Consider the following 10,475-nt stretch of genomic DNA (forward strand, 5'->3'; position numbering starts at 1 on the left):
GAATCGACGAAACCAAAATTGCGCGATATTGACTGTTACAGTATCAGGACTATAAACACTATTCACATTTTCAGCCGCCTGGCTTGCGTTTTCGCCTTTATCGAAGAAAAACTGTAAAATATGGCGTATTTTCTCTTTGTTGGTGTCCATCTTTGACACGCGCTCAAACAATACTGACTCAAGCAATTACAAAACTGTCTGAGAAGTTTTTTTAGTACGAAATCTTATCTTTCTAACGCCATTTGACGTAACTCGATCGCACTTATACAACGCGAGATACAGATTACTAAAGCCATCTATTGGAAAAATAATAGATTTCTTTTTACTACACCTTATACAATACGATAGAGTGAAATTCGATAAAGAAGGGAAAAAATGGTATCATAATATAGTATATATAAATAGAAATCATAATAAAATGTCACATTGAGAAATTGAAAAAATATTATACAATTTTGCGAATAACATTAGTTAATGGATTGTGCTCTATTATCCTATCGTGAATAATAAGACAATAAGCTGTGGTGTTCAATGGAATATTTTCCTTACATTCGAATTTTATACGAATATCCACAGTGGCGCTCTTTATCGATTCGTTTTGATGAGAACAATCGATCACTACAAATGGACCGTGTATAATAAATTCCTCGACGGATAACAGTACATCGCGATTGTTGTAACCGTAGTACGTCTTTTGAAATTTTACGTACATATCGTAGAGTATAGTGACTTTCTTGTGTTTGAAATCTAAATTCATATCGTCGTAAGGATAAAAACCAGAATTTAGAAAAAGTTTTACATTAGTGAGATTACATGCGTCGAATTGCGAACCATTTTGTGACGGTACGTTTCTTCTTCCGGTTTGAAGCGCAAAAATTACATATCGAGATTTTTCCAATTCCAATGTTATTTTGACAGCTCACGAATGCTTCGTTGTGCTTTGAAGCAGAGGAAATTCATATAGGTCCCACGATCGGAAACCCATGCTAAGATATCGTCCACCTTCCAACGTTCGCAAAAGTGATAATTTATTGACATCGTTTAACACTACATGTGGCATTTTCCATTGTATCTTCAATAGTGTGATTTTAGGTTCCGTTGATTCGTGCGCCACAACGCAATTGTTATCGTTACGCGCATGTATCAGAATAAGTTCGTGTCGCGCGTTTATTACTATGCGTTTGTAATCCTCGCAAAATCCTAGGAGTGTGTTGAGTGGTACGCAAAAGTTGAAATCTTCAGATTGCGGTGCGCGAAATAAGTGCATTTTGCTGTCCCATCCTGCATTTTCTAACGTTATACTCTTGCTAGTGGTTAACGATACGAAATTTTTGATCGTACTGGTAATACCAACGTTTCTAGATCTATCGATTTCCACACCGTCTAACTCGTACCGAATCTCATCGAACATGAACGCGACGCAATTACTCGATAGTCGTGGAGAATGTTCTTCGGATGTGTTTCCATCTCGTTTATTCGTTGAAACTTTTCCCTTGACGTAGAGAAAACTCTCACACGGTAACGTGTACAGATCCTGATGTTATATAGGTATTCGTATTTCATCGCTGTATCCGAATGTGGTGTTAGCGTATGGGTTGTAAGTGTGAGTCTCAATCTTAACGATACGATCATCGAAGATGGGCTCACCCCCTTATTTAAAATATCGCGACTCATTTTTCACGACGAATCCCAGGGATCGTAGAAATGCGACGTTCGCAGCATTCAATCTGTCCTCCATTCCTCTCTACTTTCTTCCAATGTATCGTTCGGTGAGCGATGATAATTGCGACGTCTGCGGTATAATTGTGGTGGATATATTCTTACAATCGTGCGACTAGTTTAGAACGAGCATCTTTCGTTCGTGAGCATATTTTTTATCGTCTGCATCATATATGAAGTCGAATCGATATCTCTTCTCCATGAAGGTTTATCAATTGTCCGTTTTGATCCACTACACGTATCGTTATATCAGTAACGTTTCGCGCGACGATTGAGAGATAAATGACGTGTGTGGGAGTATCGGACAATTTATATCCAGGTGGAACGTTTACCGCGAATTCGTATATCGTATGCGATGGTTTATCGTTGTTGTACGCACCCGAAGTAATGTTGCATTCTATACAAATTACATTAGTTACATTCATAATGTTTACAGGTTTGTAGACGCGTACCACTTGTTCGGTTGTATTACGCGAGATTTTGAATAACCTAATAGCGAACCGATATTATTCGGTGTCGTAAAATTTATTCGGTACGCACATTTGATCTCGCTTCTCATAATATTCTCATTGGCTCGAAGAATCAGTATTTCTTCTTTATGAGTACTATCGTCGCCGTCGTCGTCGTCGTCGTCGTCGTCGAATATGTACTCATCGTCATTATTATCTTTATCGTTAAGCGTTCGTCGTCGTATGTGAAGAATAGCAGCTCTCAGATACTTGTTTATAGCACTCAATTCGTACGATCCTTCGGGAATCGTGATTATTTTCGTCGATATCGAAGTAGAATTTATTATTCGTAGAAGTAACATTCGGTATCGCGTTGTTTCAAAATTTGTAAGACTCAATTCGTATTCATCATTATTTAAATCCAACGCAGGGAAATAACTCGCTGTGAGGATACTGGTTGTTTTAGTCAATGTGAGAGTCAACGACATGATTTAATCGAAGGTAAACGATCAACTGAGATGACTCATACGATATATTATTAAATATATTTTTTCCTCCAATCTATTTCTCGAAGACACAATTGACCACAAATGCTCTGATCGAACGTTTGATAAGAGCGATGATTATACGTTGTCTCCGAGATAGCGTTCGAATTCCCTTGACGATCTAAGATTGCCAAAACCATCGAAGTAAACGGCGTTATTTCCTATTTTCGCATAAACGACCCAGTGTGTGACCGCATTTTCCGAATTATCGAGATTTACGATACCGCTTTTTTACGATGCGGTTTTTTACGATGTCAGTAACGCGTCACGCATAAACACACCTCTGAAGAATTTTAAACGTAAACGATAAGCTGCATGGCTCAACTGTTCGTCGTGATACCGGAGAGCGGTATTTTAAGAGTCTCTAACGTTTCCTTCCACGATGTTTTTTTTTACCTCTTGCCTTTCTTTTCCTCACGCTACCACCACGTTTGTAGGGCGCTAGATACAGTCCGCGACTTTCCGTCTGACGTCGAGCGGCTTTGCAATCGCTTACAGCTCTCGCTACGTTCGCCGCTCCACCGATCAAAGATCCGAGCGCACCTAACATTGGTAAAATCGGTAGGAAACCTCCACGTTTCGTTACAGAAAGTATTCTTTTCCTTTTCGTTTTTTTCCTTCTTTTCATACCCATCCCTAATTTCGTTTTTGCTTTCATGACTGCCCATACAGCGGTTGCGGCAGCTTTCTCATCAAACGTCGAATCACTCGCTGTTATATGTTCGCGTGCTCTTTCGGCGAGAATTCGATCGGCAATATGACGATCGGCGAGATCGTTGCTTCGCGAATAGGCGATATTCTATTCGCGACACGCCGCGTCTAATCGATTTGTACCTCAATCACCACGCGCTAGTCTTTTCGCGAGACGAGTACCGGATCCACAAAATTGATAACCAGGTATATACACTTGTATGTACTTCAAACGGAAGCGCGTTTATTATCTTGTTAAGTAAACCTGCGCAGGAATCATTCCCTCCCTCCACGGTATCTTATCCTATACGACGGCGACGTATGTCGCAATTTTTGATAAGTGGTAGCGGACCTTCTATGTGTGTTCGTTGCCACGAACGATTGTAATTCTCTATACACGGACGACAGCGTTGCACTTCAGGATCCGTTTTTAAATGTTCAGGTAATTGATCCCACAGTAGCTCCACGTAATTCTCAAATTCCTGTAGAAGAACAATCTTCGATATGTATTGCAATTGCTCGGCGGTAAAATCGAGAATCCCACCGTTTGTAAGATCCGTTAGTAAGAAAAACATTTTTAAAATAACTGCAACCGCTCTTTACAGTAAACTGTGCGAATCGAGCGCCTGCTCGGAGGTATAAATACGAGTAGTGCCAAAAAACTCGCTCGCGTTACATCGCGCACGCGCGTTACACGAGTAAATGCGATTCGTACGACAATCACGATCGATAGGAGTGTCGAATCTCGACCGCAAGACGCGACTGATATCTGATGAAACGGTTGGAGAGATTCGCAGCCCTTTACTGCCGAATATAATTCGTTGCATCATCTGTGGACCGTCCAACTGTGGTAAAACGAACGCTTTGATAAGTTTGATAGAAAGTCCATATGGTATACGTTTTGAAAACGTGTATGTGTATTCGAAATCTCTCTTTCAACCGAAGTATCGATATTTGGAAGAGCTACTCGAATCGATAAACGGTATCGGCTACTACGCATTTTCCAACAATCGTGACATCATACCACCGAAGAAGGCACTTCCCAATTCAATATCCGATGATGTGGCTTCTGATAATCAGAATACTATTAAAGAATATTTCTCTATGGGTCGATATACGAACATTGATTGTTTCTATCTCTGTCAGACGTATGCAAAAATACCGAAACATGATACGCGATAATGCAAATTTTTTGATTCTGTTCAAACAAGATGGTACCAACTTAAAACACATTTATAACGATCACGTGAACACTGATATGTCGTATGAGAATTTTTGCACGTTGTGTCATCTATTTTGGCAACACAAGTACGGTTTTGTGATAATAGACAAAGATAACGCATTACGCAACGATAGATACAGACGAGGATTCAACGATTTCGCTGTAATGTAAAAAATCGTACAATATTTTTTCAATGTGAGTGATAGATACGGATAGCATGTTACATAATGATAGGACTTTTTCCGTAGTGTTTTGTGAAAAAGTGAGCAGTACTTCTTTGACGTTACGATAAGGTGGACGGAACGAAAAGTATCTCTGAACGGGAGAAAACTGCGAAACTGATCGCGAAGATACGCGCGTCGATTCGTAAGAAATACAAAGCATTGAAGACTGGTATAATGGAGAATGAGATCGTTTTGAAGAAACAATTAAAACCTATTATCGTACCGTTGAAACAAATTGCTGGAAACACTGAACGTGGAGGTAAACCATTTGAAACTAAGATTATGCAGAGTAAGCAAAAGAATAAACATGAGTACAGCGATGATGAGGATGATGATAATGACAACAACGACGACGACGACGATAATAATGATGCAATTCCAATACAAATTACTCCTCAGCGTCTTCCATGGAACAAACAAATAAAAAAGAAACGTTATGCCTGATTCGTCCATAATTCATTCCATACCAATAGAACCACAACAACAACAACAACAAGTAACTCCTTTTGAACTGCAGGACAAAGAAGTTTTTAAAATCGGTGATGATCCATTGCTTGAAACGTCTGTCAGGCAGATGCTGAGCACACTTCAAGGTCAAGTATATGTGAATACTCTTTTAACTGATAATACAAGAAACGAAATCGATCTTATCTACGGTGTTTATTTTGATGAAAACGGTACGATGTTAGATAATAAAAAATTTGACGTAGATTCGGATGACACTATAATCATAGACGGAGTGAGGTATAAAGGTACATCAGGTTTATACGAGCTGATCTTCAAGAAGATTCCAAACAACGCTATTTACACCAAGAATGATAAACAAACGTACAGACATATATTATTGACGACAAATGCTCACAGTGACTATAACGCCAGAATGCCTGTTAAGAGTAACAAGCGACACAAATACAAAAACATTATCGCCCCGCTCTTAGTTAGAATAGAACCAGTGGCGAGTATTGGTTCAAGTATAAAGACAAATATACCATCCGCTGCGAGATTGACTGACAATGAAATAGATTACGTTCATTGGGACGATCCCAACGAGTTGGTGGATTTTCAATTGCTCGATGCTTCTCGTCGAGCGGGTAACAACGCTCACGACAACGAAATGTTGTCGATAATCGAAGAACTTCGCGAAGCGAATTAATTATAAATTGAATCGTTGTGAAGAAAACCGCGACAATGGTCAGGTTCTCGCGAACTCGATACGATGTTTGTGAATAAATTTGGTATGCCTATGAGGAGAAACGAAATCGAAAAGTCGCGATCGCCGAGAATCTGTACGAAATTATGTACACGACAGTGAGCTCTGTCTGAATCCGGATCATTACGACGCGAAGAATACGAAAGATAGAACACGTAGGAGTTCGACACCGATGTGGTAAACAAAAGCTACGTCGAACGCACGCTTCGAGATTCGCGAAACGAGATCGAGGAATTATTTAGAATGATAAGGACAGATACATAGGAAGTGCGTAGCGATGTAGAGAAGGTACGAAGAAACGTGGAAAAGATGCAGCATCTGAATCGAGATGTAACTGATCAACAAATGAATGATATGGTGACGAATGAGACGTTAGAAAAAACATTTAAGGAACGATTAAGGAACGTTTAAGGAATGAGGAAGAGAGAGAGAGAGAGAGAGAGAGAGAAAGAGAAGTGTCGAGAAACAAAAACTCGTGAAAGAACTCCACGCACCCGCATGAAGAAATTTTCCACGTCGTTGCGCACGTGGTGCACGGTCGCAACGATTTATGGCAAGCCGATGTAGTCGAGATGCGTCCTTACACGCGATTCAACAAAGGTTATATTTTAATAGTTATCGATGTTTTGAGTAAATACGCATGGGCCCTACCACTCAAGAGCAAGAAGCGACGTAGCCGCAGAATTATCTAAAATATTTCGCGAGGACGATATCTACGAAACCTTCAGACGGATCAAGGAAAGGAATTTTACAGCACCACCCTGCAAAAAAGCATTGTGAAGAGGTACAAAAATAAATTATTATTCGACGTACTCGGTGATGAAAGCGTCGATAGTGGGACGATTCAACCGTACATTCAAGAATAATATGTGGAAAATGTTCACGTTAAACGGCTCGTACAAATGGATCGACGAGCTGCCGCATCTATTGTCAGATTACAATCATCATAAACATCAAACTATTGGAATGCGACCGATAGACGTAACATCCGTTGTTGCAAAGCGACTCTTGTCGACGGTATACGGTCACGTAAAAATTGCCGCTCCAACGAGATTCAAGATAGGCGATCCAGTACGTATTATTGTAGTAAATTCAAGACAATTTTTGAAAAGGGTTATACACCGAATTGATCCACCGAAATTTTCTACATCGTTAAAACACAACGTACGAATTCTACAACGTATCTACTGAAATATTACCAAGAGAAGCCGATAGCTAGTGGATTTTATGAACACGAATTATAGCGAGTCTCTAATCCTGACGTTTATCTCGTGGAAAAAATATTACGCAAACGAGGAAATAAAGTGTACGTGAAATGGTTTGGAATAAACAGTCCAAGTAATTCTTGGATAGATGAAACGAATGTATTGTAAATTTTTCTTTATTACAATAAAAAAATACATCGCACATTACAAAGGTATTTTATAATATCCCCAAGAGTAGCGACCGATTCAGATACGACATACCGCTTATCGTCATACTAAGAGCGAGCTTCAATTCAGACACTGTATAAACCTCGTGCAATGTCGATCGTATGCACGATTGATATCTCGACTGTAGCAATACATCGTTCAAACACCGCACATAATCGTCGAAAGCGACTACGTTTTTCTTGATACTCTTGATTCTCTTCGTGTCGCTCTTTCCAATCACTCTCACCGCGTACATCTTTGCTCAGAGTCCTACAAATTCCTTCATAATCGCATCGTTATTTTCATCTTTCATCAAACCGGGTATTTTATTATTAACGCGTGGAATATCATACGCATTTCTCTCGAGAAAATCGCTCGTGTCGAATCTCGCGATATCACGCTTGATGTCCTCGTATACATTCTCACACTCCAGAAGATAAATCAAGCTGTCAGTGTACATAATCTTACATTTAACGCGATACAACGGTATTATGTAGTCGTAGTGAAATTCATATAGACGCAACTTAGATATTTCGAGAATGCACATACGTACGTATATCGGTTTGTTCAATTTTACCTCGAGTTTGCGCAATTCGACAGCAATTAGATTTTCAGAAAAAACACTTCTACTGTGAAAATTCGGTTTCGCTATCATCGCTTTCGCACCGTATCTCTCATCCCAACGCGTTATAAGTTGAACGTCAACATGATCGCATACGTTCTCCATCGTTTTTCCAAATACCGCATTATTCATCAATTTGTAAAAATTCTTCTCGAATTCGTTATTCGCGAGCATTCTGAATCTCGTATTAAGTTCGATAGATCCGCGAAGCCATGGGGATTGTGCGAAATATTATTAATATTCGTAATATTCGATGAATTTTTTTCACGTATAGTTCATACTGAATGCATTGTTGTAAATTGCGATAGTACATGACATAGCGCTCCTTATTGTAAAGAGCCAGCAGTTTATCATTTCGTTTCGGGAGGCCGTTCGCGAGTGGGGCAGAATGGAAGGTCAGCATGAGCGCTATGAACGCTTTGCGCATACGCAAGGTCGACTTTGTCTATATAACCGATAACAGAGTTTGACGACACAGACATTACATCAAAGCGCTCGATGTCGTCGACCCATTGAAATTCTCCATACGATAAGGATTCGGACATCGCCCAACCGTACAAATTATTCACATCGATATATTAGGTACGTCGAGGGTTCCGAAGGATCGTACGAAGATGCATTATACTTGTCATTAGCTTGCGCGTATCTATGTGACCATTGACTTAAACCACCGCGTATACCATGTTCCACAAACCATATCGATGTCGGTGAGCAATTCGAATCGAATACCGGTGTATTTCAACATAGCGTCCCACATATATTCCGGTAAAGGGTAATAATACTCGTACGTCGGATCCAATCCGTAACTCTCAATATACGTATCACGAAAATTTTCGAAAACATCTGCTAATAAAAGCACATCTGTCTTGAGATACAAATCACTGTAATCGCCGAGAGTCTCTATGCAAAAACGTCGCCAAACATTCATCGCGTGTTGATAATCGTCGTCGGAAGCAGTCTCGTCGGTCAACGAACTATAAAACAACTAACGTGGTGGTAAACTAGTCTCGTTCAGCTTATCAACGCTGTCAATATACTCGTACGGAAACACTTCTTTACGCGTAAGCAGATCAAAATCCTCGTCAAGATTGGGAAATTCCGATAATGTGATTTTCAATTTACTCCTGTCGAGATATGATATCAATTTCTCGAGACTAGTATTGAGAAATTTGAACGAATCCACAAACCGCAGTTTCACACAGTCCTTTCCCCACTTACAGTTTGCTGTATCTTTGACATATTTCGTAAACGATATATAATTTTCTTTCGTTATAGGTTATTAACAGCTCAACCTCACCCTCAAAACTGTTAGCAATATCTTTTATAATAAAATGCGCGTCATAACTTGCCAAGTTATGAAAGAATACAGGAATAACGTACGTATCTTGATACTGTAAATTACAACGTGAATGCGCATGACCTCTATAACGTCCGGTTAAATGATCGCGTACACGTAAATCTCCTTCCTCGAATGGTCTTTCACAGATACAACAGTGAGTCGCGTCTCGAAATTTTTCCCACTCGACGTTCGATGTAAACTCCGTCATAGTGTCATTCTTGTCGAATATCGTTTTTGCGCGATGCATCAAATCGTATAATTCGTTGACAAACCACGATACGCAATCCTCGCCGCGATTTATACATCGATATAGTTTCATCGTACACACAATATATGTAATATCCTACGCTGAAAACCTTGATGTTGATAGGTAAATCTTGAAATGTCTTCATCGTTGGTCTTCTTCTCCAGTATACACTCCAAATCGGCATAAACCACAAAGAGAAGTCGCTCTTTCTTTTTATGACCTCGAAACGTTCACCACTTACCGTTCAGAAGAATTATAGCGCAATCGTTCGTCGTAGCACAATCAACGATGTAAAGCGACAACTTTCTTCTTCTTCCTCTTCTAACAGTTGTTCGAAAGATTTTTTCTCAGAGTATTTCGTCGGTAGCTCTTTGATTTCTTTACGTCCTGACTCCATCGTGTTAAAAACAATACAACGTTCAAAATCGCAAAAATGTGTACGACGAAAAAATGCCTCGCCCGTACACATTTATATACTATTGTCCATCGGATATGTTAGCGGATGTTGTGATATCTCTGTCAAGGTTACAGAACTGCATAAAAATAGACACCCTTATGGAAATTGCAATAACGTCATGAGAAAGAGAACGTACTCGAAAGAGACAATAGATTCTTATCGCATCCCTAAGGACGTAGTATATAACAGAGATACATAAATGTGCGCAATTGCATAAAAGGAAATTCAAATACAAAAATGTGCGCGATTGTATAAAAGAAAATTGAGATAATGTCGTGAAAGAAATTGCACTTGGAAGGGACAAATAAATTCTTATTGCATAAAAGAAAATTGAGATAA

The sequence above is a fragment of the Trachymyrmex septentrionalis genome, unplaced genomic scaffold, assembly GCF_001594115.1.
Source record: "Trachymyrmex septentrionalis isolate Tsep2-gDNA-1 unplaced genomic scaffold, Tsep1.0 scaffold67, whole genome shotgun sequence".
NCBI classification, from domain to species: domain Eukaryota; kingdom Metazoa; phylum Arthropoda; class Insecta; order Hymenoptera; family Formicidae; genus Trachymyrmex; species Trachymyrmex septentrionalis.